The following is a 27,618-nucleotide window of genomic DNA, read 5'->3' on the forward strand; positions in this document are numbered from 1 at the left end:
AACTGATTTCAAACTCATAGTATAGGTGAGATTCAATTTATGTAAGACCATGTGTATGTGTTTGTGGGTATGGAATTATGTTCAGTGAAATGTTTAAAGTGCTTAGGTATAATTTTCATTTTCTTTTTAACTTCTATTTTTATTAGGAAATTTATTTCTGTTACCAGGGGAAAGAACTATTTTATTGGCAATGTATTTTTTTTTCTGTTTCTATAGCCATGATAAGTTTTATGTTTTGACTCACCCTCAAACTGATGATGCAATTTTTAAGCGTTTACCTAGACATTTGTACCCTGGCTGTGGAATGAAAAGAGCCTTGAACATCACATTTATGCTCTGTTCTTTACCATCAGATTGTATTGAAAAAAAAAAGCTCTAAAGAATTTTGCTAGGTATTGCAAATATTATCAATTCAATAAGATTACAATATCTTTATTGAAATGACAGTACACATGATAACCCACATGAACACAAACACACACACACACACACACACAGAGCCGTAGCCATAGTTGAGTCTTTTTTTTTTTTTTTTTTGAGATGGAGTCTCACTCTGTCACCCAGGCTGGAATCAGTGGCACGATCTTGGCTCATTGCAACCTCCGCCTCCTGGGTTCAAGTGATTCTCCTGCCTCAGCCTTGCCAGTAGCTGGGACTACAGGCACATGCCACCACGCCCAGCTAATTTGTATTTTTAGTAGAGACAGGGTTTCACCATATTGCCTAGGCTGGTTTCGAACTCCTGACCTCGTGATTCTCCTGCCTCGGCCTCCCAAAGTGCTGAGATTACAGGTGTGAGCCACCGTGCCCAGCCCACTTGAGTCTTTAGTTGTATAAGTCAATGCAAACATAATTTCTTCCTTTCATATCGAAATGTTTGATTATTTTGGATACTTGGAGTATTTTTATTTATTGAGATGCCTATTCACATATCAATAGCACTTTTTACTGGCCTTCCTAAAGTCTTTATATCTTAACTTCCACTTCAAGTCTATGTTGCTTATCTTGTAATTGGTAAAACCAAGAAACCAAATACACATTTAGTAAATTAACATTTTAAAAGTATCCAAGTGGTTCTGGTATTTTTCATAAGGGACAACTGGATAGGTAGTATTGGACACAGCAAAATTTAATTTAAGTGCCTTTTTTTTTTACTGATTTTCTTAAAAGTACTTTTTTGGTATACACATATATGACAAGATATTTGTCTTAGGGTTCCATCAGAGCACTGGTCTCCAAGGAAGCCAGAAACTACATTACTTGTAGAGCCTATAGATGTTTGGATTTTCCACACCAGTCAGTAGACTGACAACGGTGGAACCTCTTTCATTTGGCTTGATAACCATCCTATGTAGCATTCTGGCAAATATCTATTTTTATGAATTTGATGGGGTTTGTCTGAAATTCCTCTAGCTGTTTAGAAAACTACCTTTTTAGCATTTGCCTCAAGACTGGAGAAGCTCAGATAGCTAAATAAAATACTACCTGAACTTGAGATTGAGAAATTCCTTTTATGAAAATGCAGCAGCTTTCTGTGTGTTTGCTGTTAAATCAGATTTCTGTATAGTTAGTCACTAAATATATTAAAATAAATTTATATCCTCTCTCCTCTCTATTGGAGTTTGTGTCATTGGGTTAATAATTTAACCTCTCTGGGCCTTATTTTTCTCAGCCTTGAAATGGAGATGGCCCCTGAGCTATCTTTCAACTCCAGAATAGTTATGGTTTTGCGACAGGGCTTTAGCTTTCCCCCCTCTCCCCCAACAATAAAACTACTACATACTTTGGAGATACTCTGAACCATAACAATGAATCGAGATATTATTCGTATAACTGCTCTGGGAATTGTTTAATTCGATATATAATTTTATTCTCTTGCTAAATTTCGTCTTCCCAAAACTTAAAAGAACCAACGTTTGAAATGAGGAAATGGCAAGCGATTAGTTCAGTAAGATAGGCAGTCAGCGGTGTTAGTGCTTGAAACTATGTAATTGAAAATATGGGTTAAATATTTTAAACAGAAATCAGTTAATAATGAACATGGCTGTAGTATACAGAATAATTCCCCCAAAAGATATTTACATTATAATCTTCACAACCTGTGAATGTATTACCTTATGTGGCAGAGGAACTTTGCAGATGTGATTCAGTTTAGGATCTTGAATTGGGGGTGTTATCTGGATTATGTGGTGGGTCCGGTGTAATCGCAGTGGTTTTTGTAAGAGAAGGGCAGGAGGGTCAGAGTCAGAAGATATGTGATGATGGAAGTAGAGGTCAGAGTGGTGCAGCCATGGACCAAAAGAATGCAAGAGGCCTCTGGAAGCTAAAAAAATAGGAAGTGGATTCTTCCCTTGAGCCTCCAGAAGGAGATAGCCCTGCCAACACGTTAACTTTAGCTCAGAGAGAATCATTTTAGATTTTGACCTTGAGAACTATGAGAGAGTAAATTTGTGTTGTTATAAGCAACTAAGTTTGTGGTAATTTGTAATGGTAGCCCTAGGAAACTATTCCACATTTTGGTACCTGGAAGTGAAGTGCTGCTGTAACAGGTGCATAAAAATATAGAAATGGCTTTGGAATTGGGCATTGGGTAGAAGCTAGAAGAATTTTGAGGAGCATGATATAAAAAGCTTAGCTTGCCTTGAACAGAAATATGGACGTTAAAGATGCTGCTAGTAAGGGCTCAGAAAGAAGTGATATAGTAGAGAAAACCTGTATTGTCTTAGAGATTACCTAATTGTCATAAACATAATGTTTATACAAACAAGGATGTTAAAGTCACTACTGTGAGGGTTCAGAAGAAAGTGGGGGAAATGGTAGAGAACTTGTATGATCTTAGAGAATACCTAAATCATTGTAGAGAGAATGTTAATAAACATGAATGTTAAAGGTGCTTCTGGTAAGGACTCAGAAATAAATGGGAAACATGTTATTGAAAACTGGAGGAAAGGAGATACTTACTATATAATAGCAGATAGTCTAGAGGAATTTTGTTCTATGGTTATGTGCAAAGCAGATCTAGTAGGTGATGAACTTGGATATTTTGCTGAGTAGATTTCTAGATAAAGTGTTGGAGGTGTGGCCTGGTTTCCTCTTGTTGCCTATACTGAAATGTGAGAGGAGGAAAGAGATAAATTGTGGGAAGAACATTTAAACACAAAGAAACCAGGACTTGATGGTTGGAACATTCTAAATCTATCCAGATTGCAAAAAACACTGAAATTTGTAGATGCACTGTCAAGAAGTGTACTTAGAGAGAAAGCTGAAAGCATGGCTAGATAACTTGTTTCTAGTGCCTCAGGAGGATCAAAAACTGAGATTATTCAACCACACAGAGGGCTCTTTGAAGAGATTAAGCAAATCTGAATTATGATGAGATGAATTATGCTGAGATGGGATTCAGAGTTGGGATTATCCAGGAAATTCTTGTGACATACCTGGGAGACCCACAGTGTTTTCACGAATGGTTTATTACCAGAGACTTTGGTAGCTTGGACTTAAAGGGACAGAGGACAAAACGAAAGAAGGCTGTTGGATTCCTGAAATTCTGCAGGCAGGAAGTAGGCTTATGAAACTGCTGAGTTTGCAAACGAAAGTTAACCTTTATGGAATAGGTAGGAGGACTCAGAGGGTGGGACTGAGGACTGAGAGGGTAGAGCTGAGAACTACAAAGGATTATTCCCAGGGCTTGAAACCTAATGGAGTTTGCCCAGTTGCAATTCTGAATTGCTTCGGACTGTTGACTCACTTTTTATCTTTCATTTCTCTCTCTTTGGTTGGGGATATCTATAATTGTTTCCCTACACTTGTCATATCATTGAATTTTAGAAGCGAATAACTTTTTATTCCAGTTTCACAGATTCACAGATGCATCTGACTCATGCTTGATTTATATGAGGAAATTTGAGACTTTTGAGTTTTTGAGATTTTGAGTTTAAGTTGATGTTGTGTAATGGGTTAAGATTCATGGGATGTTGAGATGGCATGAATGGATTTTACATGTGGAAGAATGTGATTATTTGGTGTCCAGAGGATGCACTGTGATAAAGACAGCATAATGCTTCTCCCCAAATGTCCAAATTCTAATATCTAGAACCTGTGAATATGTTACTGTATATGACAAAAGGGATATACATTGTTAACTAAAGGATCTTATGATGGGGGATTATCCTGGATTATCAATGTGTGCCCAATGTAATTATGAAGGTACTTATAGTGTGATATGATGAGGAAAGCAGAGATTTGAAGATGTTACATTGCTAGCTTTGAAGATGGAGGAAGAGGCTGTGAGCCAAGGAATGCAGGTGGCCCCTTGAAGTTGAAAAAGGCAGGGAACAGATTCTCTTTTATTTTTATTTATTTACATATTTACTTATTTGAGATGTTGTCTTGCTCTGTTGCCCAGGCCGGAGTGCTGTGACGCCATCTTGGCTCACTGCAACCTCCACCTCCTGGGTTCAAGCAATTCTCCTGCCTCAGCCTCCTGAGTAGCTGGGATTACAGGCATGCACCACCATGCCCAGCTAATTTTTTGTATTTTTAGTAGAGATGGGGTTTCACCATGTTGGCCTGTCTTGTCTTGAACTCCTGACCTCAGGTGATTCACCTGCCTTGGCCTCCCAAAGTGCTGGAATTACAGATATGAGCCACCATACCCAGCCTAGATTCTCTTTTAGAGCCTCCAGAAGTAACCAGCCCTGCTAACACCTTAATTTTAGCCCTGTGAAATGTCTTTTAAACTTTTGATCCCTATAACTGTCAGAAAATATATTTTGTTATTTTAAGCTATAATACTAAGTTTGTGGTGGTTTGTTACAGTGGCTATAAGAAACGGATACAATAGCTATAGAAATTAGGTCAGTAGACATACATTTCATCTCTCATATATGCATTCAAGGAGAATATGCCTGTTGTCTGCATCTAGGCGGAAGATGAGACGTACATTTATTTTACAGAAAAATGCATTTCAGCTTTCCTGTCAAGCATTTGTGTGATCTAGATTCTTATCGTTTTGTGCAGCTATTTTTATAACTTTTAAAATAAACGAACTATAATTTTGCCTTTGGAAAGCCTCAATTTTTTAAATCATTTTAGGAAAGCCTGATGATGACGATGTTAATAGTGATGTTACTAACAGTATCTAACACTTATTGAGTACCTACCACATTCCAAGTGCAGTGATAAGCACTTAACATTCCTTGTCTCTTATATTTCACAATAATTCTATGGACTATTTATACTTTCCCATAGTCCTTACGGACTATTTATACTTTTATAGTTCTCATATCTATTGTGTTTGAGCCAAATTCCGTGTGAATATTTGATATGAAATTTAAAAAACAGACAGGGAATAGCTTCTCATAGTAACAATAAGGGTGTATAGTGTCTACTGTTCAATATTTTTTACTGTGGCATTTCACTGTTAAAGAGGAAATCAGTAATTGTTGATGTCACTCTTATCTAGAGTATATTCAATTGATATCATTTTGATATTGGTATCAATGATATCGGTTATCATGTTGTATTATGCTTACAGAGTGGATGAGCTGCTAAACGTATTTATTATTTATTGTCCAAATTAAAAAAATGATAGTTTGATAAGTATCTTAGTTCATTTAGAATCTCTTCCCATTTCCTATTCTTTTATACATCTTTCCATCCACTTGTTTCACAGATGTTTATTGACCATTTGTTTTATGTATGGCATAGAACAGTAAGCAATATAAACATCATACCCTCCTCATACCTGTTTATAATTTTGTGCCAGGTACTGTAAATGATACAAAATCAGAATTATGTGTGGTTTCTGCTCTGAGAAACCTTATAATTTAGTTAAAGTAATTGTTCTGACTGTTATGTGTTGGCCGTAAAATCTTGGGCAAGTAACTCACCCTCTGCTTCTTCTTTAAAATGCGGAGGCTAGTTCCTGTTTGTTTGTAGGATTGTTATGAAGCTCTTTCAATATAAATGCAAGATTCTCTATAAATTATTTACTATACAAATGCACATTTTTTAAAATTGTTTTGTTTATGGCCTCCAGAGACATCACTCTGTCAGTTTTGGTAGGATTGGCAGTATGTATAGTATAAACCAACCTCATATAATAAGTGCATTCTAATATGTGCAATGTTAATTTGTATGTGCTCAGAAAATCTGGAAGTATGTATATTATGCTGCTATAGTGGTTATTTCCAAGGCTTAAGATTCAAGGGAGACTTTAACTTCCTGCTTTATATACTTAAACATTGTTTGAATTATTTATGACAAGCAGATCTAATTTTTCTAATAAAGATTTTATATTTTCTGAAGATATAAATGCCATAAGTTGTAAAAAGTCATAATGACTCATTATGGCACCATGAGTTTCTGTAGAATAGTTTGCAAGTTATTGCTTGCATCTGTCCATTCATTACTCATTCAACCAATTTATCCATTGATCCGTTCATCCATCCGTCTACCTACCCACTCATCCGTTCATTTTTCATTTCAGTCCATACCTGTCTTAGTCGATTTTGTGCTGCTGTAACAGAATACCACAGACTGGATAATTTATAAAGAAAAGAAATTTACTTCTCACAGTTTTGGAGGCTGGGAAGTCTAATATCAAGGTGCTGGCATCTGTCAAGGGCTTCCTTCCTACATCATCCCAAGGCAGAAGGTGAGAGGGTAAGAGAGGTCAAGAGAATGAGAGACAGTTGAACTTATCCTTTCGTAGCAAACACACTCCAAGAATAATGACATTTATCCATTCATGAGGGCTCTGCTTTCATGACCCTTTCATGACCCTCTTAAATGCCTCTTCTCTCAATACTGCCACACTGGAGATTAAATTTCAACATGAGTTTTGAAATGGGAAAATATTCAAACCATAGTATATTGCTTCTGGCCCTCCAAAACTCATGTCCTTCTCACATAAAAATCCATTTCTTCCACATCATAGCCCCAAATTCTTAACTTATTCTAGCACCAACCCAAATGTCCGAAATTCATAGTCTCATGATATCAAAACAAGCTACCTACATTCAAAATACAGTGGTGTTATACAGGCATATGGTAGACATTTCCATTAGAAAAGGAAGACACAGTGTCTGTTGGCTGCATAAATGTCTTCTTTTGAGAAGTGTCTGTTCATATCCTTCGCCCACTTGTTGATGGGGTTGTTTTTTTCTTGTAAATTTGTTTGAGTTCTTCGTAGATTCTGGATATTAGCCCTTTGTCAGATGAGTAGATTGCAAAAATTTTCTCCCATTCTGTAGGTTGCCTGTTTACTCTGATGGTAGTTTCTTTTGCTGTGCAGAAGCTCTTTGGTTTAATTAGATCCCATTTGTCAATTTTGGCTTTTATTGCCATTGCTTTTGGTGTTTTAGACATGAAGTCCTTGCCCATGCCTATGTCCTGAATGGTATTGCCTAGGTTTTCTTCTAGGATTTTTATGGTTTTAGATCTAACATTTAAGTCTTTAATTCATCTTGAATTAATTTTTGTATAAGGTGTAAGGAAGGGATCCAGTTTCAGCTTTCTACATATGGCTAGCCAGTTTTCCCAGCACCATTTGTTAAATAGGGAATCCTTTCCCCATTTCTTGTTTTTGTCAGATTTGTCAAAGATCAGATAGTTGTAGATGTGTGGTATTATTTCTGAGGGCTCTGTTCTGTTCCATTGGTCTATATCTCTGTTTTGGTACCAGTACCATGCTGTTTTGGTTACTGTAGCCTTGTAGTATAGACACATGCACACGTATATTTATTGCGGCAGTATTCACAATAGCAAAGACTTGGAACCAACCCAAATGTCCATCAATGATAGACTGGATTAAGAAAATGTGGCACATACACACCATGGAATACTATGCAGACATAAAAAATGATGAGTTCATGTCCTTTGTAGGGATGTGGATGAAACTAGAAACCATCATTCTCGGCAAGCTATCACAAGGACAAAAACCAAGCACCGCATGTTCTCACTCATAGGTGGGAATTGAACAATGAGGACACTTGGACACAGGAAGGGGAACATTACACACTGGGGCCTGTTGTGAGGTCGGGGGAAGTGGGAGGGATAGCATTAGGAGATATACCTGATGTAAATGATGAGTTAATGGGTGCAACACACCAACATGGCACATGTATACATATGTAACAAACCTGCATGTTGTGCACACGTACCCTAGAACTTAAAGTATAATTAAAAAAAATATATATATATATATATATAAAGAAAAGGAAGACACAGGCTAAAAGAAAGGAGTAACAGGCCCCAAACAATTCTGAAACCCAAGAGGGCAGACATTAAATCTTAAGGGTGAGGAATAATCTCTTTTGACTCCATGACCAGCATTCTGCACAAACCGATGTGGGGGTTAAGTCCCCAAGGCCTTGAAAAGCCCTGCCTTTGTGGCTTTCCTGGGCTTAGCTCATGCTTCAGCTCTCCCCGACTGGGATTGCATGCTGGCAGCTGTATAGTTCTGGCATTTTGGTGGTGGTTTTGCTCCTATGGCTCCACTAGGTACTGCCCTATGCAGTGAGGATTCTCTGCAGCAGCTCCAACCCCACATTTCCACTTTTTCTTGCTCTAGCAGGGGCTCTTTGTGGTCACTCCTCTCCAGTAACAACTCTCTGCCTGAGCCCCCAGGCTTTTGATGACATTCTTTGAAATCTGGGTGGAGGCTGCCAAGCCTCCACGGCTCTTGTTTTCTATAAGCCTACAGAATTAGCATTATATGGATGTTGCTACAGTTTATGACTTGTACCATCAGGAACTGTGACATGATCTGCACCTGGGACCACTTGAGCCATGCCTGGGGCAACCATGGAGCACCATGCAGGGGTGTGGGGAGCAAATTCACAAGTTGGCCTTGGGCAATGAGCCTGTGGAGCGCACCCCAGGCCTGTCCTATGAAACCACTCTACTCTCCTCAGCCTTTGACCCTGTGATGGGAGAGCCTTGAAGATTTCTGAAATGCTTTCTGGGTCTTTCTTCCATTTTCTTGAGCAATAGCACCTGACTCCCTTTTGTGTATAGTAATCTCTTTTGCAAATGGTTACTGGGCTACACCCTTGGTTTCCTCTCCTGAACACATTTTTTCATTCTTTATGTGTTTAGGCTGAGCATTTTCCAAATCTTTCCATTCTCCTTCTCTCTTGATTATAAATTCTTTCTTTAAATTATTATTTGCTTTCAATTCTCAGTGTAAGCAGCCAAAAGTAACTATGCAGCTCCTTTTATGTTTTACTTAGAAATTTCTTCTGCCACATACTCTAGTTCATCACTGTTGATTTCTGCCTTCCCCAAAGCCCTCAGCATGAACATAGTTCAGCCAAGTTCTTTGCCCATTTATGACAAGAGTGACCTTTGCTCTGGTTTCCACTCCCTTGTTCCTCAGTTACATTTGAAACCTCATCAAAATGGCCTTTACTGCACATATTTCTATCAGCCTCTGGTCATGACTACTTAACCAATCTCTAAGGAGTTCCAAACTTTCCCTAGCTGTCTTGTCTTCTAAGCCCTCACCAGAATCTAGGCTTTTTCTAGCCTGCTCCTCCAAATTCTTCCAGCTTCTGCCCATTATCTAGTTCCAAAGCTGCTTCCACAATTTTAATTATTCATTATCAACAACACTCCACTTTTCCATAACAATTTTCTGTATTAGTTCATTTTCTGTTACTTATAACAGAATACCTGAAACTGGGGAATTTATAAAGAAAATAAATTTGTATTTTATGGTTCTGGAGGCTGAGAAGTCTAAGGTTGGATAAGTTTGTTCCCACACTGCTGGTAAAGACATACCCGAGACTGGGTAATTTATAAAGGAAAGAGGTTTAATTGACTCATAGTTCCACATGGCTGGGGAGGCCTCACAATCAAGGTGGAGGGCAAATGAGGAGCAAAGTCATGTCTTACATGAGACATGAGGCAAGAGAGCATGTACAGGGGAACTCCTCTTTATAAAACCGTCAGATTTCTTGAGACTCATTCACTATCATGAGAAAAGCATGGGAAAGACCGGCTCCCATGATTCAGTTACCCACTGGGTCCCTCCCATGACACATGGGAATTGTAGGAACTATAATTCAAGATGAGATTTGGGTGGAGAGACAGCCAAACCGTATCAAAGGTCAAGGGGCCAGAGCTGGTGAGAGCCTTCTTGCTGGTCAGGACATGCTGTAGAGTCCCAAGGCAACGCCGGGCATCACACAGTGAGTCTGGCTCCTGTTACTCCCCACTAGGAAAGGGAATAAGTGAGAAAATATTTTCTCTTAAAGATCTTCCTTGAGAAAAGTGATTACAACTGAAAGAACAATAATTCCCTTAGACGTGTTTTAAGAGGGCATGCCTGATGCTCTTCTACAGCATCTCTCATAAACATCCTTTTAAATGAGAAAACTCAGTTGCAGAGAAGTCAATTAGCTTGTTGTGATGACACAGTTATAAAGTAGCAGAGGTAAATATTCCAACTCAGGTCTCTTTGGTCCTAAAGCCCAGAGTCCCCTCTTTTTTTTTTTCTTTATTATTCAATCATATCTAAGCGAAGGGTATTGTTCACATCTTTAGATGTTTCTTCAGCAAAAATATGGAAATGGGTTGATCAGTCCCCTTCTCCCATGGAAACAGGGATAACTGAGTACAACAGAGATATCTGCTAAGTGTCAATGCATCAATGCTTTTATTAGAGAATGGATTAATGAGGTTTCAAATTATTTTAGTGTCTTCAGCAATTTCTATTGTAGCTTATTCTGATTCAAATTCTAGCTACCATTAGGAACAAATTCTGTATTTACATATAGAAATATGCTTCATATTTCCATATTTTTCTCTGCTATTTTAGTTGTGTAGGTTATATTTTCATTACTTGTCCTATCTGATATTTCATTGTTCAGCTGCTGAACATCTGTTGCTTTCATTTGTGAGTGCAGTTCAGTTTCATGAATTAGAAAAATACACCTAGGATTTTTTAAAAAATAGAATTTAGCATGTATTCTAGAACAAGACAGGTAGATCTAAATTTTAACCTTAGTTTTGCAACTTTCAAGATATGTACCTTTTGTCAGTCATATAACCTATTATTTTTTCATTGCCTGTAAAAGAGGGAACTTATACCTATCTTGAAGGGTTGATATAAAAATTAGAGAATGTTTTTAAAGCACATAGCTTAATGCCAGAACTATAGTAGGCTCTCAATAAATGGTAGTTATTTATATTTTGCTCCCCTTAAAAAGGTACACAATTTTACCTTTTTAATAAGTTATCCACTCTCTTATTTTAATATCTCCAAGAATGAAAGCATCTTCTATAAAGTCCCAGCTTTAACAAATATAAGCTGTGTGACCTCAGAAATTAATTAGTTTGAGTCTTAATTTCACCATTTGTAAAGTGAGGATAGTAACAGCACTTACATCCTAGAGGTGTAGTGAGGAATAATGACATATACTATTTATATTAAGTGTTTATAATAGTGTTGAGCACACAGTAAATGCTCAATAAGTGTTACTCAATAGTGTAAGTAGTAATAGTAGAGTACCTCCTAGTAATATTACATTCCAAGTCACTTAGTACATTTTTTTCCACAGGAAAAGTTGTTCAAGTTTTTTTCTCATATGTGATGATTAATTATATTGAAGAATACAGTATGAATTAACTTTTAACTTGGTTTAATGAGGCTACAGTTTTTCAGACAACAACCTATGCTAGCTACCTACCAGCCACCTGCCCTTATAAGCTCTTAATAAATACTTGTTGAGTGAATGGATGGTCTATGGCAAAGGTCTGCAACTCTGTAAAGGGTTAGATGGTAAATATTTTGGGTTTTGAGTGCTATATGGCCTCTGTCACATTGCTTAGTTCTGCTGTTTTAGCATGAGCCACAGATAATATGAAAATGAATGGACATAGCTGTGTTTCAATAAGATCTCATAAAAGCAAGTGGTAGGATGGGTTTTTGTTGAAGTTTGCTGACATCAGGTCTACAAAATAAATAAATCAGAATCCCGATACTGATAGTAAGATCCACATCAATATGTACTAAGATTTGAATGTCCTACCCATTAAGTATTAAGAGGTGGGACCATTAAGAGGTGATTAGGTTACAAGGGCTCTGCCCTCATGAATGGGTTAATGCTATTATTGCAGGAATGGGTTCCTGATAAAAAGTAAGTTTGGCTCCCTCTGCTCTTGCTCTCTCACCATTGTGATGCTTTCCACCATGGGATAACACAGCAAGAAGGCCCTCACAAGATCAGGACCCCTTGACTTTGGATGTCCCATCCTCCAGAACTGTGAGCCAAATGAATCTCTAATTTTTGAATAAATTACCCAGTCTGAAGTATTCTGTTATATTAATAGCAACACAAAACAGATTAAGGCAATAAGGGTCTATTTGGAAATATTTTCAGGTGAGAAAATGTATTATCCTGTACAGAAAAACAAAAGCTTAGAAAAAAGGCAACAATGCTGTGGACAATAATTTAAAAAGTACTTTTCACATGTAACCAGAATCCAGAGTATAAGTTTTCAAACTTTTAAGCTCAAAGCTCAAAATTTCACAGAGATTTTTTTTAGATGTTTAACTTAAACACATTTCTCAGAAACAGAAACCAGATTAGGGTTGGTGTAGAACCACTCTGGATTTTTAGAAACTAATTTCTAAATGAGACATGGTCAGGAACTGCATAATGACCTTTCAGTCAATGAAGTGCTGTGTATGTGATGGTGGGCTCGTAAGATTATAATGATGTATTTTTACTGCACCTTTCCCATGTTTAGACATGCAAATGGTTAATACTGTAAACAACCGTCTACAGTATTCAGTGTAGTAACATTCTGTGCAGGTTTGTAGCCTAGGAGCAACAGGCCTTACCATAACCTAGGTGTGTAGTAGGCTGTACCATTTAGGTTTGTGTAAGTGTGCTCAGTGATGCTGATACAGTGATGAAATCACCTAATGACACATTGCTCAAAATGTATCCTCATCCTTAAGTGATGCATGACTGTACATTCTTTGTGGAATGTGAGATGGGTACTTCTTCCAAATGTCAGTAAGCAAGTAGTTGGTGCAAAACGATTAATTTTATAAACTTTAAGGTCCAACTAAAATGCCATTTCCTTCCTAAAGTCTTATTTAATCCTCTCCACCAGAAATAACCACCTTTCTCTTATCATGCAAAGAATTTATTTTTGATAACTGTGGCTTTCTGCCTTTTATTATAGCTGTTTATATACATGCTTTATCTCTTCTTTTAAATGATAACATTTGTTTCTGACAAATGTTTATGATCTCCAGCACACTCTGCTGTGTGCATTGCATGCTGTAGGCCCTCAGGCTATGTTTGTTGAATTCTGAAGTTTCCTTTGGTGTCACTGTAGGGAGATATGCTGGAATAGTGTAAAAAGCACCTTTGCTTTTTGGCAAATGTGAGTTCGTTGGCAGTCTGGGTACTAATTCTGACTTTATCACTTATTAACAATATGCTCAATTTCTCTGAATCGCCTTCCATTTCCCCATCTGTAAAATGAGGATAATTCCAGCACTACATTGTTTTGTGAGGATTAAATGAACTGATAATTGTCAAGTGCCTAACAGAAAACCTGGCACATAATAAACATTAGGCTTTATTATAGCTAAAGGATGCATTCAATTTCTCTTTTTGTTTTAATTACTACTCTATCATGTAAATATTCTAATAATGACTAATAACCCGTTAATAAGTAAACTTAAAAAGGTAAATAACATCTCAATTGTGTATTAATAAAATGTTATGTTGTTTTCTGTGTATGTCAATAAATGGTTCTATTTTATAGTTGCTATAGCAGCAAAAATATAGCTATATTTATTTCGAATCAACTTCAAGGAGTCCTATTTCTTGCTTTGAGTCTGTGGCCAAACTGAAATTTTGTTTACTTATCAGGCTCTAACATTCTGAAAACAAGTAAAATTATCAGGGATTATAAGGGAATTTGTGAGAGAAAAGGGAAAGTGGTGTCTATTATTTTATTATATCCTATGAATGGCCAGTGCATATTTTATAATAGAAGAGAGAAACAATCATAAGAAGATGAAAGACATCACCAACCTTGTTCTTTATTTCTGGTGTGTTTATGTGCCTTGGGATGATAATGCACCTGACCTCTCTGTGTGACCCTGTAGTCTAGTGCTGCTCAGGCCCTGTCCATGATCTTCTTTCTCATATGCCTCTTCCCTGATATCTTGCTCCTTACCAAACCCTAGATTCCCAGGATGGTTTTCCATTCGCCCCAGTGTGTGCCAGTCAGGCCCTGTGGCCTCCTCATGGCTAGGAGCTTGACCTATTATAAAAATGGGTAAAGAATTGCTTTGTTGAGTGTGAGGTAAAAGATTGGGATGGTCATGAAGAAGATGGAATATGGTCTCAGGGAGAGAACAAGTAAAGATGGAGAGGAAAGAATAGGTAAGCAATCATGAGAGGGAAATGCTCTGATAGATGGGGAAAGAAAAAAGAAAGTGAAAGGATATGGGCTGCATTTGTAATCCTTGGCTGCAAGTGATATATCGATTTTTCAAACATGTAGTGATGATGCAAAAACAAGGAGGGAACTTGAGCAATTTGTCATTGTCACCTGGAAGTGGAGAATAAATTACAGCATGTTAAATACCTTTGATGTACTGTTTTTCATGGCAATGGTGGACCGCTGGCTACTTAAAATATATTGAAAAGGTGATATTTTAGGGGCTGGTTGTCTTGTGATAGTTAAATTTGTAATTTGCTCTTAAATGGTTTTGTACTTTGGCAACATATATTTAGCCCGGAAAACTAAAAACTATATATTTTAGTTCTTCATGTGACCTGTTTTTCTCAGGTTAGAGCACTTCATTTTGATATAGAAGAAAACAGATCACCATAGAGTCAATATAGCAGTCTCATACACCTCATAGAAAGATTTAGGTATCTTTTAGTTGATGATCACAGATGTCCTAATTTCAGCCATTCCTTGGGGAGCTATCTAAGAAGATGCCTGATGTGTGGCAGACCAAAGCATAGAACCAAGTGCCCTTGTTCCACCAGGAGACTTTCTGGACTAATCCTATTAGACCTCAGCCACCACTAGAAACCAATTCTCTACTATCATTACCCTTTTATTACTCTCATTGGACTCAATTTCCATTACTTTTCTTACTACTCTCTGTGATAAGCAAAACCTCTATATTCTCATCCTCTCTTGTGAACGTTTTCTTTACTTCTTGACTTTTTCCAGAAGCATTTATATTTATTTGCGTATATTAAGTTACACCAGCTGCATTGTTATCATGAAGTTGATAAGACTGGAAATCAGCTATGTTTGTTTTTAAAGAGAATCCTAAAACCAACATTTGTATCATGGACAACTACTATTCTTGTCACTCTCTTTCTTCAGTTGCTATTCCTTTAATATTTATTTATTGTTCTCTTGCTATGTATAAGACACTGTTTTAAGTAAGAAGGATGCAGTGATATAAATTTGGCATTCTAGGAGTGGAGACAAACAATAGCAACTAAAGAAATAAGCAAGGAGACTTGATAATGATAAATGCTATGTACAGTTTTTTTAAAATTTCTGTTTTTATTTTAGAGTCAGGGGGTACATGTGCAGGTTTGCTACAAGAATATATTGTGTGAAATTGAGGTTTGGGGTATGATTGATCCTATCACCCATATAGTAAACATAGCAACCAATAGGAAGTTTTTCAGCCTTTACCCACCTCTCTCCTTCCCTCCCCAGTGTCTGCTGTTCCCATTTTTGTGTTCATGTGTACCCAAGATTTAACTCCCACTTTATGAGAACAGGTGATGTTTGGTTTTCTGTTTCTGCATTAATTTGCTTAGAATAATGACTTCCAGCTGCATCCATGTTACTGCATAGGACATGATTTTATTCTTTTTTTATGGCTGCATAGTATCCCATGGTATATATGTATCACATTTTATTTATCAGATTTACCATTGATAGGCACCTGGGTTGATTCCATGTTTTTACTGTTGTGAATAGTGCTGTGATAAACATATGAGTGCAGGTTTCTTTTTGGTCGAGCAATTTAATTTTCTTTTGGTATATACCCAATAATGGGATTGCTGGGTTGAGTGGTAGCTCTATTTTTAGTTCTTTGAGAAATCTCCCAACTGTTTCCCACAGTGGCAGAAGTAGTTTACATTCATATAGTGTATAAGCATTCCCTTTATTCCTCAGCCTCATCAACTTCTGCTATTTTTTGACTTTCTAATAATAGCCATTCTGACTGGTATGAGTTAGTATTTTATTGTGGTTTTGATTTGCATTTCTCTGATGATTAGTGATGTTGAGCATTTTTGTTTTCATGTTTGTTGGCTACTTGTATGCATTTCTTTGAGAAGTGTCTGTTCATCTCCTTTGCCCACTTTTTAATGGGGTTATTTGCTTTTTGCTTGTTGATTTAAGTTCCTTATAGATTCTAGATATTAGTCCTTTGTCAGAGGCATAGTTTGTGAATATTTTCTCCCATTTTGTAGTTTGTCTGTTCACTCTGTTGATAGTTTTCTTTTGCCCTGCAGACATTGCATTGTCAGGGAGGTTTGTTTAGCTACAGGGCTAGATTCAGACAAATTTTAGTACTTTGGAAGAAAGTGATATTTTGTTGCCTGATGTGTATGTATTCTGCAAAGTAAATGTTCATTTTTTTTTTTAACTATTGAACGTGCCATGTGATCATTCAAAAAAGTTGAAAAATGAGAAATATAAGAAAGGACAACCAGTCATATTATCCCAACGAACTTATATTGATGATTTTTTCTTGATTTTTTTCTATGCATGAGTGTATGTGTGTGTATCTATCTATCTATCTATCTATCTATCTATCTATCTATCTATCTATGTAATCTATCTACCTACCTACCTACTTACCTGCCTACCTACCTAATGTCATCTGTGTAAACACTTTGGAATTCTGCTTTTGTAGTTAACAAGCATTTTTCAAAACTTCCCATAGTTTTGTAAACACTATTTTCATGATACAATATATCACTAATGGATGGAATCATTGCGTAAGAAGTAATTTTCAAGGTGGGGGTTCTCCCACCTTGATAAGAGTTCTCCCCTTTCATTGGAGATCCTTGAGATTTCTTGAGATTCACGTCATTCTAGGCTGGAAAAACCTTAAACTAAAGCAACTTTTTTTTTTCCTGAGGAAGAATTAATTAAGAGAACCAAAAGGAATATTTTCACTCTCTTTGAATTATGAAAATCCTAGAAATATTACTACTGATTTGAGATGGGAAGAATAATGAAATAATGAGAAATGGATGAAATGAGTGAAAAGCATGAATAGAGTCACTGAAAGATTTTGTTCAGTATAAACATACACAATAGAGAGATCCAACAGTAGAGATCGCATAAATATACTACATGTAAAAAAAATCCATTTTCAATAAAATTGTTGGTGCATTTGTATACTAACGGTCATGTGAAAGTATAAAGGAAGTGGAAATGCTCTACTGAGAATTTTTTTTTTTTTTTTTTTTTGCAGTCAGTATGTGGAAAATCCAGGACCTACATTAACTCCTATGTGTGGGCTTTATTTTCCCTCCCCTCCCCTCCCCTCCCCTCCCCTCCCCTCCCTCCCCTCCCCTCCCCTCCTCTCCTCTTCCCTTCCTTTTCTGTTCTTTTTGACACAGAGTCTCACTCTGTCACCCAGGCTGGATTGCAGTGGCGTGACCTCAGCTCACTGCAACCTCCGCCTCCTGGATTCAAGTGATTCTCATGTCTCAGTCTCCTAAGTAGCTGGGACTACACGCATGTACCACCACGCCAGGCTAATTTTTGTATTTTTAGTAGAGACAGGGTTTTGCCATATTGGCCAGGCTGGTCTCGAACTCCCAGCCTCAGGTGATCCGCCCACCTTGGACTCCCAAAGTGCTGGGATTACAGGTGTGAGCTACCATGCCCAGGCTCTATGGATTTTCAAGTATGCTGTTTTGCCTCGAAAGCAGAAAGGAAAGATAATCTGAGAGACGTTGTGAAGAAAAATAAATGAATGAATGTTGGGTTCCAGTGACTGGTTAATATGCAAAGTGAAAAAAAGTTTAGGAATCAAAGAATCATTTAAATCTGGGATATTTAGAAAACTTTGAAAAGAAAGTTGACTTTTTGGAATAGGATAGGATCAATTCAATTTGGAGTATGTTCAGTTTCAGGCATTGGCAGGACTTTTATTTTTTCCATGCATATATTTTGACTTTATTTTTAAGTTTAGGGGTACATGTACAGGATGTGCAGGTTTGTTGCATAAGGAAACGTGTGTCATGGGAGTTTGTTGTACAGATTATTTCATCACCAAGATATTAAGCCTAGTATCCATTAGCTATTTTTTCTGATCCTCTCCCTCCTCCTACCCTCTACCCCCTGATAAGCCCCAGTGTGCATTGTTCTCTATGTGTCCATGTATTCTCATCATTTAGCTCCCACTTATAAGTGAGAACAGGCAATACTTAGTTTTCTGTTCCTGCATCCATTTCCTAAGGATAATGGCCTCCACCTCCATCCATGTCCCTGAAAAGGACATGATCTCATTCTTTTTTTATGGCTGCATAGTATTCTGTGTTGTATATGTACCACATTTTCTTTATCCATTGTATCATTGATGGGCATTTGGGTTGATTCCAAGTTTTTGCTATCATGAATAGGGCTGCAGTGAACATATGTGTGCATGTATTTTTATAATGGAACAATTTATATTCTTTGGATATATACCCAGTAATAGGATTGCTGGGTCGAATGGTATTTCTGACCTTAGGTCTTTGAGAAATCGTCACACTGTCTGCCACAATGGTTGAACTAATTTACACTGCTACTAACAGCGTTGGTATAAGCATTTCTTTTTCTCCACAACCTTGCCAGCGTCTGTTATTTTTTTGACTTTTGAATAATAGTCGAAAATGCCTTCTTTACTCAACAATAGAAATTACTTGAAGATTAGCCTCACTGAGGTGGAAGTGGCTAACTTTACTTAGAAAAGATTGGTGGTAATGCTACAAAGAGGTTTCTCCCAGTTCAAGGGTGCTATGCTGTGCCACAGATATTTGAATTAAGCATAGGACACAGCCCAAGGGCATTCCCATTGGCTCAGGGTTATCACTAGACAGCTTGCTAACTCATTACTTGAAGGCCTTCCTTTGAAGGTCTTTTGCACTTCACCCAATGAAGGTCTTTTGCAGCTCCTTCATTGGGTGAGCTGGATCCTGAGATATTTCTTTCTCCTGTATGCTTTACTACCCATAGCTGCTTACTCAAGAAAGGCTAGAGAAGTAGAAACTAAACCGTTTTTTTAACTTATGCAATGCAAAGAATAATGCTTTAATGTTTCAGGTGGAACACAGCTGGTTTTTATTATATTGGAGATTTACTGATAAATTCAAGGATGTAGTCACAAGCCATGCAAACTTGTAAATGAAAGAGAAAAACATTTTACAATTTGTTTTATCCTAAAAATAAAGTTAAATAAGCATAATGAAATGAGGTAATGCAAGAAAGAACCTCTCATGGTGCTTGGCATTTAGTAAGGCTCAGACATTACGGATTTTGGAGCTGGACTTTCAGGATTCAAATCCAAACCTGTGTGTTGTTTCTTACTAGCTGTGTGACCTTTGGTAAGTTACTTAAACTCTCTGCGTCTCAGTTTCAATAGATGTTAAGTGGAGATAATAGTAGTACTATTTCATGGAGATGTTATGATAATGAAATGAGTGATTATATAGAAAGTGCTTAGAACTGTGCCTGGTACACAGTGAGCATTAGATGTGTTAGCCATTATTTTGTGGTGGTGGTTGTTATTGAAGATATCATAGATCACTTTTGTGTGACACTATGTCAAATAAAAATGTACAAGAAATCTTTTACCTTCTTTCAGATGACGGTTAATCTTTGGGATATGTATTTGCTCAATCAGCTCTATGTCTCTGAACCCGTGCATGTCATGACTTTGCATTGCTTGGGGCTTAAGAAAAGTTGCTGTGGTACTTCAGATCACATTCCCTCAAATGCAGCTAAATACTGCTGCTATTTTTTAACTGACAAATTTGCTCTAATCATCATCTTTAAGTGAATATTGTGAATCCTGCATGTATAATATATTCTGGGCACTGAATACATTGGTTTAGATATTCAGGACATTTACGTGAGAACTTCTCATATGTGAAAAATGAAGTTACTGATGACAGTAATAATGGAGGAGTTATAAAATGAATTTCTTGTAGAATTCCACAGATTGATATTTCACTAATTTTGCTTTAAATAAAATATTCCTGGAATGTACATTAGGTATGACACATAACTCCTCCAATCATGAAAATCTTCCTTCTGAATTCATTCCTCATGCCTTACCTCGTTAAAGATTCTGCCTCGAATGCCTGCATAAAAGCTCTATTATTTCTAAAAAATCTCAAATGGGAATTAAAAATAATTTCACTGAAGCTGCTACAACACAATTTAAGTCTTCACATAAGATGGAGATGTCTTAAACCTAGTCTCAGGGGAGGCTGGCTGAAGCGCCCCGAAGCCCTGTCTCATTTATCACAGAGGCCTCAGGTTATTTGCTATCAGATTCAGTGTTTTTAATTTTATAAACAAGGAGGCACTTACAGAAAGTTATCCAGGCTAATAGATAAGCTTTGGATATGCTCAAAATATATATTAGTGTATGCTTAAGAAAACAAACAAACATGTATTTGAGCCTGGATGGGGAAATTTTAAATTACAAAGTGATGATTAGGTTAAATGCCTGGCATGTAAAGAATGAGTCATGGAAGAAACGTGGAATTGGGAGATTGGGTTCATTTGGCTCTGTCTAGAGTATCTGAACTAGATAGCTATTTAACTTGTGACTCTTACTTTTAAAAATATCTGTAAAATAAGGGTTTTATAACAGGTCAACATTGCCTAAATAGTATTATGATTACAAGTTCTGATTTCTAGACTATTATTAGGCACTATTGATATAAAGTGTTTGTAGTTAAATACGTTTATGAAATTGAAGAGGTCTCTCCTGGCCGGACTTTGTGGACTAGATGTCATGATATGTGTCTCCAAAGTGGGAAGAGAACAGGGAGAATTTCCTAAACTTATGTGATTATAGAACCTTTTTTGGCAGTGACAGTGTTTTTGGAAGAACCTTTGGGGACTTTTGAGCTACCTTATCTCAAAGATACTGCCTAAGTCTATGACATTTGTTAACAGACCTTTAGTTAAGCTGTGAAGAAAAGGCATACTCATAAATATTCTTGACTTCCTCAAAAAGAGTTCTACAGTAACAAAAATTTCTGTTTTTATTCATTGTTGTACACCTCTACCCAGCTAGCATCTCTGATATAAAAAAGGTTGAATCCTATAGATTAACTTTTCAAATTAGGATTGTTGGGGCTCAGAAAATTATTTCTCAAAGTATGGTACTTTGGCATTCTCAGTACTTTGGACTGAAGCAAATACTTTGAACTCAGATGCAAGATCTTTCTGACCTTCTCCTGCCCTTCTTTCTCCTGCTTCCCATTTTCCCCTAAGGCAGGCCATAGAAACTAGAATTCCTCTTCACCAAGGTGGTTCATAGAAATTAGAACTTCTCTCCCCAAAAGCCAGACATAAAACCTGGAAATATTATTCTGACCTTTCCCCACCTTTCTGTGTAGAGGCTGGCTGTAAAGAAATTCTCTGACCTAATTTGTCTAATAGTAGGTCACAAGACCCTCATTTCAGAAGGGGTCTTGCCCTATACCCATGAGGAAAGAATGCTACACAGGGAGGTCAAGAAGAATGAGGACAGGCCTTACTGCATTTCCCTACTCAGTCTATTACCATTAGGTCATATCCTTTTTGCCCAATCACACTTCTGTATAACTGTCTATTCTTCATCAAATCTAAGCATAAAAATGGACAGTTTTCCCCTTGGGTCTGTGGGCCTTCATTTCTGAAGGCTATTGTGTCACATAAAACTTTGATTAAATAAATCTGTTATGCTTTTCTTGTTAACCTTTTCTTATAGGAGTGTTGGTTGTGACCCTTTTGATAGGTAGGAAAGGTGTCATAGCTTTTCTGCGCTTGTAACTCTGGTGTTCAATGTGGAGCGGCTGAGGCGCCTGACTCACTCCAGTGCCTGCAGGTGAGATCCTGGGACAACTGACCAAAAGCCCGCAAAGGGAGAATTATTTACTAACTTCAGCTCTTCCCTGGTCTCTGTCTATAATGCCTGGTTGAGAATAGATGGTAAAATTTTATCTGTATTTGTTCCTTTCCAAATTCAGGTTAGCAGGATTTGTTTGGATTGTGACTGTTGTGTAAATTTAGCCTTGGGGTACCCATTTGTTATGGATCCTTTCCCTCTCAGGGACAGTTATCTCTGTCTTTCCTGTTTGTCTGGTTTTTACATCCTGAGAGTTTGGCTTTAAGACTTGTGAGAATATCCGCCCTGGTCTCTGTCAGCCAGAGAGCACAAGTCTTGGCTTGTGTCAGGCAGCCAGTGGATGAGGCCCCTGAATGCTCTCTGTTTTATCGTGCCAGCTCTCAGGGGATTTTTTTTTTTCTCGTAAGAAGTCCCAATTCAAAGGGGCTTTTGTCATCTCAACCATCATTGCTTGGTCCTGTGGTAGCAAAGGTCTTTCGTTCTTTTGACTACTTTGGGAGTGGTTCTGAATCTTTGGAGGACTGTACCTTTTTGCACCCTCTTTTGAGGACGTCTCTCTCATCACTGGTTAAGTCCTAAAAGACTTACTGGTTTTGGTTCTGAGTTACTTGATGGATACCTTCCTTTGGTTTAAAAGGAAAAAGAAAAAAATATCAGAATTATTTGTTGTTTGTCCTGGCTAAAATCTGATAATAAGAGATTTGAAAGGATTTTTTAAAAAAGCTGTATGGTAAAAAGTCAATTTAAGTGGAAGCTGATATTCAGGCTTTTTCTAAGGTGTCTGAGTTTCTCTATTGGATCCTGCTTCTCCCATGGGAACTTCTCAGTCAAATGAAACTCCTTTTCTCAAACTCCTGCTAACTGCATATTCTGTTTTTCTGTTTACTTCCTTCCTTGTTGGTGTGATTTTTGTTGAGGACAATATGGAACTTTATTGGCCTTTTTGGTGAACTTAAGATCTCCCCAAATTGACGCCTCTAAGCCTCTTCTTTCCATTTCTTCTGCTCCTGTATCCTCCTTGTGCCACCGTCTATCTTCCATTCAGTTTCCTTGAGTGGGCCTTCAACTCCTTCCCTCCTCCATTTGTTGGTCAGCAGATAAAAAATTACTAAGAGAAAACATCAGCATTCTGGTAACCATACATAGAGACCGGAAGGGGACCTCTAAAGACTCCGAGATCGCTTGAAAAACACAGGAAAGGTGCCCCTGACCTCCTTTTTGTGGTCCTCTGTCTTCCTCGTTTGGTCCTGTGTCTTCCCTAAGAGTCATGAGTTAGTCCTTCTCACATCTGGACCTCTGTTCTCTTTGGCATTGAGCTCCCTGATATCTTTGGCATTTGGGGTACCAAGGGTTAGTTTGTGCAGTGAGAAAGCACTTGACTTTTGGATTCATGGTGGTTGACCAGTTACTGGGTAGAGCTGCAGTTTTCAATACAACAGACAGCAGTTGCTGTAAGTGGTTTTTGCTGTAGGGGGTGTGAACTCTAGTTTTCCAAATTCACAGGTATTATATCTTGTTTCCGTCCTCTTTGTTTCTTGAGTCCTCACATAAGGGAAGCCTCAGGTGTTTGACTGGGTCAGACAGAATGGAAAAATCATTGGCTAAGTTGGTCAAAGGAATTTCAGAGGCAAAGCCACAATTTGATGGTGTGCATTGTTTGCGCACTTGAAAGCTACTAGAGTGCTTACCACACACATGCAGGCAAAGACAGAGACTCCTGATTTAGGATAAGCGGGACACGAAATGGGCTAATTGACATTAGGTTACACACTAGCCTCAAGAAAATGTCCATGCAACAAGGTACATTGTGAAAATGTTGTATGACCCAACTATGCGGTGTTGTCCTCTTAGGCTTTTACCTCAGCTCTAAGAGACCCAAAATCCAATGTAATAATGGGATCAGCTGGTTATTTTGAACAGACTCCTGAATTTTTGCCTAGGCTCATTTATGTACTTTTTTGTACCACTCATAGGGGGCTTTGAAGACATTCATACACTAGATTTGTCCTCAGTTACCAGCCTAAAATCTAGTCCACATCCTTTATAAGATTGATCTCTGAAAATAGGTGAACATTCCTCAAACTACATGAAAAAACTTGCATTCTTTCTCTGTGCCTTTGAGATGTAAATTTCCTATCCTGACTTCTCTAGAACTTGATATTTATCTTCTGGAAATAGAAAATTCAGGGAGATGACTGTCATCAGAAAGAAAAAAATGTTTAGAAACTGGTCACATGAAAAGTCTCAGAAGCCTTCTCCATACGAATTGGTAAAAAGCTCTAGCCATCTGAGCAGGTGACCTTAACGTGTCCCGCCAAATCCAGCTAGTGAGTCTTGAATTATTGGATCTGGCATGTGGCTTAAAGTGAAAGCTGTAAGATCTGCTTCTTTCTGTATGATTATGTCATTAAATATAATATAGACATTTTTTGCCTGTGTTTGCTGATCAAACAGGTATGTTACCTCTGCTAGGTGTTTAAGGTCATACTACTTTAAATCTAACCTCAGAGTAGAATGCACAGTAAATATGGATTGCTAAAATGTATGTGAGTCATGGGGGAAAAAAAAAGAAGGAAAAACTACATTTAACTTTTAACTTTTTTGCTTCTTTGATATTTTTGATACTTGCCTGACTTATTGGTAGGTTGAAGCTAGGGGGAATGACTGCTAGGCTCCCATAAAGCCTTGTGTACATCTTGTGAGCCTATGTATTTAGTTTTGAGCCTCTGGATTCTGGGGTCTGGGAAGGAGGCTATGGTGAAGTCTAGGACATGTATGTTTCTGCAGCACCTAGGCTGCCAGTCAACCACAGGGGAGGGCCAAGCCCAGTATGGCCCCATCCTCCCTGGCCTAACTCTGTTTCTTCGCCATCGTGGGAGCAGTCAAGTACTCCAGGCATTGTCTTCACAGCTGTCTGTTTCCTGTCCTCTGTCCTGGGCTCTGTACCATCCATATGGACCTTGCCTTTTGTAGCCTTCTGGGTGCTGCATGGATGTTTAGGACCCAGGATGGCTGGGGTGAACAATGGGGAGGGTATCTGTGTCCAGTGTTTCAGAGGCTTTGGTTAGGACAAGGCTGGCAAATGTAGGGTTAGTTTGGTTTTGTTTTTTAAAAGAACAAAAAGATAAGATGATGAATAGCCTGTTTCTCATGATCAATTTAAACGTAACTGTTAAGAATGAATACAGTTAGGTAAATGTGAATGAGATAAATGTTTATAAATGAACTTGGCATAGTTTAAAAATTCTTTTTGGTAACTTGAAACCTTATAGTGAAATTAAGTAATAGAGATACTCATTAAGTATCTGAGTTATTTCTAAGTTAAAATACGAAAACATAAATGACTATTCATAAGTTTATGTACTTTGGCGTCCTCTTTTTATAAGATATAGAGAAGCTAAATATATTTGGATCTATTAATAAATGTAAAAAATTGAGGAAATGCATGTTTCTAGAAATAATGAAATCATTTGTACTAATATGAGACAGTTCACAAAGTTTGCTACTTTTAACTAGAAATTAAGTTACTAGAAGTTATAAATTATAGTTAATATATGTAACTAAAATACTAGAAATTATAAAGGAAACAACTCTGTGTGTGAGGAAGTAAAATGTTTCATAATGAATATTTTAAAGAACACATTTTTGTTAAAAAATAGGAAAAATGCTTATGTTATACCAAAAAACATTTGTAAACAATGCATCTGACAAGGGGTTAATAATGAGACTATATAAGGAAATCAGACAACCCAGTAGGAAAAAAGCATATAATTTCACTAAAAAAAATGGGTGAAAGATCTGAGTAGACATTTCTCAAACGAAGACATATAAATGGCCAAGAAGTAAATGGAAAAATGCTCAACATCACTAATTACCAGAGAAACGTAAATAGAAACCACGATGAAATATCACATCACAGTAATTAGAATGGTTATTATCAAAAAGGCAAAAATAGCAAATGCTGGTGAGGACGTGAAGAAAGGGGAACTCTTACACACTGTTGATGGGAACGTAAAATAGTACAACCACTATGGAAATCGGTATGGAATTTCATCAAAAAATTCAAAACAGAACTACCATATTATTCAGGAATCTTACTACAGGGTATATATTCAGATTAAATGAAGTAAGTGTGTCAAAAAAATAACTGCACACTTGTGCTTATTATAGCACTATTCACAAAAGCGAAGATACTGAATCAACTGAAATGTCAATCAATGGATGAATGGATTTAGAAAATATGTGGCATATTTACACAATTAATTCTATTCAACTGTAAAAAAGAATACAATCCTGTCATTTCTAGCAACATGGATGAGGCTGGAGAACATTATGTTATGTGAAATAAGCCAGACACAGAAAGACAAATGCTACATATTCTCACTCATATGTGGGAGCTAAAAAAGTTGATCTCATAGAACTAGAGAGTGGAACAGTTGATACCAGAAGTTGCGAAGGGTAGAGGGGAGAGGAAAATGAGGAGAGGTTGGTCAATGGGTGCAAAGTTACAACTAGATAGGATGAATAATTTCCAGTATTCCATTGCACAGTAGAATGATTGTAGTTAACAATAATATGTTATATATTTGAAAATAGCTAGAAGAGAGGATTTTTTTTTTTTAATTTAGGTTTTAGGGTACATGTGCACAATGTGCAGGTTGGTTATGTATGTATCCATGTGCCGTGTTGTTTTGCTGCACCCGTTAACTCATCATTTAGCATTAGGTATATCTGCTAATGCTATCCCTCCCCCCTCCCCCCACCCCACAACAGTCCCTGGAGTGTGATGTTCCCCTTCCTGTGCCCATGCGTTCTCACTGTTCAATTCCCACCTATGAGTGAAAACATGCAGTGTTTGGTTTTTTGTCCTTGTGATAGTTTACTGAGAATGTTTTCCAGTTTCATCCATGTCCCTACAAAGGACATGAACTCATCATTTTTTATGGCTGCATAGTATTCCATGGTGTATATGTGCCACATTTTCTTAATCCAGTCTATCGTTGTTGGACATTTGGGTTGGTTCCAACTCTTTGCTATTGTGAATAGTGCCACAATAAACATATGTGTGCATGTGTCTTTATAGCAGCATGATTTACAGTCCTTTAGGTATATACCCAGTAATGGGATGGCTGGGTCAAATGGCATTTCTAGTTCTAGATCCCTGAGGAATCGCCACACTGACTTCCACAATGGTTGAACTAGTTCACAGTCCCACCAACAGTGTAAAAGTGTTCCTATTTCTCCACATCCTCTCCAGCACCTGTTGTTTCCTGATTTTTTAATGATGGCCATTCTAACTGGTGTGAGATGGTATCTCATTGTGGTTTTGATTTGCATTTCTCTGATGGCCAGTGATGATGAGCATTTCTTCATGTGTTTTTTGGCTGCATAAATGTCTTCTTTTGCGAAGTGTCTGTTCATGTCCTTCACCCACTTTTTGATGGGGTTGTTGGTTTTTTTCTTGTAAATTT

General features: G+C 37.5%; 1 protein-coding gene across 15 annotated transcripts in view; it reads left to right on the top strand.

The window, feature by feature from the left end:
* The window catches only part of ANKS1B (ankyrin repeat and sterile alpha motif domain containing 1B), a 1,250,661-nt gene that overhangs the window by 342,254 nt on the left and 880,789 nt on the right, over window positions 1-27,618 (top strand). The window lies entirely within an intron of this gene.

Source organism: Nomascus leucogenys, chromosome 10 (assembly GCF_006542625.1).
Source record: "Nomascus leucogenys isolate Asia chromosome 10, Asia_NLE_v1, whole genome shotgun sequence".
In the NCBI taxonomy this organism is placed as follows: domain Eukaryota; kingdom Metazoa; phylum Chordata; class Mammalia; order Primates; family Hylobatidae; genus Nomascus; species Nomascus leucogenys.